At 41.0% G+C, this 5,333-nt stretch overlaps 1 pseudogene; it reads right to left on the bottom strand.

Moving 5' to 3' along the window:
* LOC102849507 overlaps nucleotides 1-595 on the bottom strand; it is a 14,211-nt pseudogene extending 13,616 nt beyond the window's left edge.
* Between the last annotated feature and the right edge of the window lie 4,738 nt (nucleotides 596-5,333).

Raw genomic sequence — 5,333 nt, 5'->3', positions numbered from 1 at the left:
CATCATGAAATCTATTAAACCAAAGACATTTTATATTACTTTTTTTGAGTTTTTGAAAGCAACTAACTCTTTAACAAAGCTATGACTCTAGAAATATTTTTACTTTGGCTTCTTTTTTTAAGGTGTATAAACTATTTCTTAACAGACAAGGCCTACATACTTGTTTCTTCTTGGACACACCCACAGTACGGCCCCGATGGGGCCCCAGTGGGGCCCCAAAAGTACGTAGCCCTCTGTGGGCACGGATCTTATTCAGTCGCTCCAGGTCTTCATGGAGCTTGTTGTCCAGACCATTGGCCAGAACCTGACTGTATTTCCCATCCTTCACATCTTTTTGTCTGTTCAAGAACCAGTCTGGAATCTTGTAGTGGTGTGGATTCTGCATAATGGTGATCCCACGCTCCACCTCCTCTTCACTAAGCTCTCCTGCCCTCTTGGTGAGGTCAATGTCTGCTTTCCTCAACACCACATGAGCATATCTTCACCCTGTAACCTTAATGACAGTGATGGCAAAGGCTATTTTCCGCCGCCCATCGATGTTAGTGTTGAGTACTCGCAAAATGTGCTGGAACTTGTCTGGGATCACTAGAGACATGGCGGCGGCAGCAATGGTGGTGTGTAGGCCTCCGCTGGAAGAGCTTACTTTGCCATTTTTAAAGTTTGAAAGAATTTACAGATTAACTCTTATGTCCTGCATATTTTTTTAGGGAGCCGTGGTGGCCTCATCCCCAGAGAGTTGCGATATTAACACAAAGGCCATGTGTCTGGTATTTAGAACCCACCAGCAGCTCCTCCAGAGAAAGACGAGCAAACAGCTGGCAGGTCAAACCCACCTGCTGCTCTGTAAGAGAAAGATGGGGCAGTCTGCTTTTGTACTGTTTACAGACATTTTACATTTTTAAAATTAGCCATTTAAAGTTTCTTTTTTAGCTTTAAAAATATTTATTTTATATGGTTTGTTTACAAAGTTCATATACATTATGTTTCACACTATTTTTCATTAACATTGCATTCCATACAATCATTCTCATTCATTATGTTCTATAAAATTAATTACCAGTAGACTATACCCACCATTACTCTGTCTTTTCAGGTCCCCGCCATGTATTTCCCATTTTATTTATCCCCTCCCTCCACCCACCAAATTTTGCAACCCTGTGACTTTTTTGCTTTTTGAGAAGATTAAAGATAATTTAAGAACATATTAGGAAAACATTAGCAGAAATGACAAGATTAAAGATCTCCCAAAATTCTCTCCTCTGAAAAAGCAATAAGAGAGAATCTTTTCTTAATGGGATTCCAATTTTCTGAAGCAATGAGGAAATAAATTTTACCCTTCCCTCATTTCATTCCATCATTTAAAATGATTCCTGTGATGAAGTGTTGTCAGTTAGATTTATGCTTTCACTTAGGACGCATCAAAGGTTCCAGAGCATTTGTACTTTGTGGTCTAGTCTATAGGGAATTGCGCTGCTAATCCCGAGGCCAAGGCACTCTGGTAATTCTTTTTATTTTTTTTTTAAGGATAAAGGAATTTGGCTTTATTTACTCTGGTAATTCTAATCCTCCACTGGCTCCATATGAGAAAGATGGGCAATCTCCTCTGGTGCAGTTGGTAGTCTCTGAAGCCCAGTGGTGGGTCGGCCATCTTCTTCACAGAACCTTAAAGACTGGTATGTGGATTGCTGAATGTGGCTAAATTGAAAATTTCCTTATCTGAAAGGAAATGGATGTCAGAATTTTTTTCAAAGTATCAAAAGTTATAGGACAGCTCAATAAGACAAGAAATAGGAAATCGGGAAGACCAAAATGGATGAAGAAAAAAAAAATGGAAATTGTCAATAATTTAATCTTACTTGGATCCACAATCAACATCCTTGGTACCAGGAGTCAGGCGATCAGGGGATATATTGCTTTGGATATATCTGCTGTCATGGACCTTTCCAAAGTACTGAGGATTAATGATATCAGTTTGAAGGCTAAGGTCAGGCTAAGGTGCCTGATTCAGGCACGGTCTTTTCAATGACTTTTTATGTGTCTGACAGCTGAACAATGAATAAAGATGACAGAAGAAGAATTGATGCCTTTGAGTTATGGTGTTGGAGAAGAATATGGAATATTCCATGACTACTAAAAGATCAAACAGATGTGTTGTAGAGAAGGTGCAGCCAGAATGCTCGTTAGAGGCCTGGATGGTGAAACTTTGTCTTACATGCTTTGGGGTATGTTTTGCTAGAAGGGGATATTCCTTGGAAAGGGATGCCATGCTAGGAAGGGCGGAAGGTCAATGAAAGAGAGAAAGACCCTCAATGAGACAGATCCACACAGTGACTGTAGCAATGGACTCAAGTGTGTCAGTGATGATGAGAATAGCCCAGGATAGGACAGGATTCAGATCATAGGGTCACTATGAGTTGTTCTCTACTTGATAGCACATAACAACTCCAGGACAGTTTACATAATATGAGTATGATGCTGCCTAGAAAACCACCTGTGGAGCAGCAGCAAGTGTAATCTGATGAATTTTAATCAGATGTTGTTGTTATGTACCATTGATTCTGAACCAATCTATAGCTGACTCTCCAGTAGGTTTTCAGAGACTGTAAATCACACAGATGGAAATTGCCCATCTTTATCCTGCAGATAAAGGCTAGTGGATTCGGACCATGTGCGTTCAGGTAGGTAGTGTATCTCCTTATCACTGGGGACCAGTGCTCTTTCATCATGCTCTTGGCATCCTTGCTATAAAATAGTTTCTCTATGAAAGCCTTGTAATTGCATACTTGGACAGTGAGAGAGAAGCTTCTTATTGTTATTGAATTGTGTCCTGTCTTTTATTATTCTCAAGAGTAGAATATACAGATGACTGGTCTAGAAGAAATTAGTCTGCACTTAACAGATTGCCAGAAACAGTCAAGGGTGACAGCGAGCATCAACGTCTGGTTTCTAGGTTGGTTGTTGTTGAGGGAACATAGGGTCACGAGCAAGTGGCCTGGGCCTCCTCAGTGTATCTAAGTCTCTGGCATTCCTGTGTTAACCCAGAGATAATCTGGATATTTATGGAGATGTCAGTGGGTAGGCTTGTCAGATTCATTCAAATTTGGAGAGATTTTATCAAAATCAGAGAACTTTATTTCTGGGAAGTCTTAACATATTTTATGCAGTGATTAAGAGAGGCAAATGAGTTTAAATGATGATGATGAGACTATACTATAGCACGGAATGTGTAGAAAAAGGGGGCCATAGGGTGGGGAGGGTAAGAAATTGTTAGTTTGATGAGTGGGGGGTAGGGGCTGAAGGAATTAGGAAACATCCTGTGGGGACCTGAAAAGACGAGGCATAGATCCACGGTGATTAATTTCATAAAACACCATGTACATGAGTGATCTTTTGAGAAACAAGGTGAATGTAGGCATATGTGAAACACAATGTGCATGAAGAATGTACAAGGTATATGAATTTTGTTTGCAAATAGATTTAAAATAAAAATAAAGTGGAGAAAAAGAAACTTTTAAGTACATACGGGCTGGTTTGAAGTGGATATTACTCTGTGTTGTCAAGTCAGAATCTCAAAATTGACCCTTCAAGGGGTTTTCAGAGGCTGTCATTTGCAAGGGAGAAAATTGACTTCTGTGGAGCAGTTGGTGTATCCAAACCACAAGTCTCTGGGTTGGCAGTGCAACCAACTCCTCACCTTTAGACCTCCAGAGCACTCTCTGGTTTCCACAGTAACCAGGAATTTGATCATATGTTAATGTCAATAAACACCAGAAGTCAGCCTTGAAGCAAGTAGAGGGATGTCAGGAGAGGTCGAGGATTCAAGTCTAGGATGAGTCCTAGTTTCCTATCATCAATCTCTCTCCTATCTCCTATTTTTCAAATTGCAGTTTTCTTTCTCCTACTGGTAAGAATTACAAAGTGAGAGACTAGACCTTTTCCTGCAAGCAAGAAGTTTATTTTTAAAAGAAAATGTCTTACAAGGAGGAACGTGGAGGACCTCATGGCAACACTAGCTCATGACTCATTGAACAGAAGAATGTGGAGAGTTTATAAGGCGATTAAGTGGGAAGGAGTTTTATGTTTATTCATAAGGGAACATGGAGAATTCTAAGAAGTGGGCTGTATAGGAGGGTTAATGATAATTAGGTATTCATGATGTGGTTTTTCCTAGATAGACTACCACAGAAGCTTCTAGATCAAGCACTCATTCATTCATTGACATCCAGCTGCTGTAAATAGCACTGGAGAAGACTGTCCATCTTTCTTCTGCAGAGCAGCTGGTGGATTCGAACTGCCTTCTTTTGAGTTGAATCACAACTCCTGGGTAAGATGAGACCATCAGAGGTCCCTAGATAAGCCAAATAAAACTACGCTACTTTCCTTGTACCAGGAGCTCTGGTGGCAAGCAGGAGAAAGGTTTATTAGAGAAAAGTACTTTACCAAGGTGACATGGAGGGATGAGGGACCATGACTCATTGAGTAAATAAATGAATTAGTGGTCCTTTTAAAGGCTCTGGAGCGGGAGAAAGAATATCATGTTTATTCATGAAGGGGTTTTGGTTTTAAGAGGTAAACCTATAAAAAAGACAAGGAAGTCATGTTTATTTGGGAAAGGACAGCTCATCTGTGATTGATCCATGTGGGAGGGATTAACGTAATTTTGCACATGGGCAGTTTTGTTTCCTGATGGCTGCTCCAGGAAATACTTTCTGGGCCTTGTGGGGAGCATGTGCAAATGATTCCAAGGTAAGGCTGAGTAATGCTTGAAGGAGGCTTAAAGATGGCCGACTCCAGGTGAGATTCTTGGTTATCAGGGAACGTGCCCCACTCTCTGGAAGGTCATACAGGAGTAACTCACATGGAACCTGAAATCTCTTAGCAGAGTTAAGGTTGATAAGAGGGAACACCTGAAGGTCTGTAAACCACTCATTTAGGGTATATTCCTGGGTTTGCCTTAGCTGAATGTGTTGGCTTTCTTGATCTGAACTGTCTCAAGGGAAAATACTTTTATTCAGCATGTGTGCAGGGAAAGGAGACAGGACAATAAGAGAATCTGTGATTCAGAGCAAACGTAGCAGTTGTTGTTGTTGTTAGGTCTCACTGAGTAGAGTATGACTCACTTCAACCCAGCGAACAATAGATCTGAACCCTGTCCAATCCTATGCCATCCTCTCACTTCCTGACACACTAGGGCCCATTGCGGCAGTCACTGTGTCAATCCACCTCACCAAGAATCTACCTCTCCTTCACTGGCCCTCTACCTTTCCAAGCTTCATGACCCTTTCCAAGGAATAGAGCCCCTCCTAGCAACATACCTGAAATACGTGAGGTGA

The sequence above is a fragment of the Elephantulus edwardii genome, unplaced genomic scaffold, assembly GCF_000299155.1.
Source record: "Elephantulus edwardii isolate Elephantulus edwardi_28Jun2011 unplaced genomic scaffold, EleEdw1.0 scaffold00113, whole genome shotgun sequence".
NCBI lineage: Eukaryota > Metazoa > Chordata > Mammalia > Macroscelidea > Macroscelididae > Elephantulus > Elephantulus edwardii.
The sequence above is the reverse complement of the archived record's forward strand: the minus strand, read 5'-3'. Positions and strand labels throughout refer to the sequence as shown.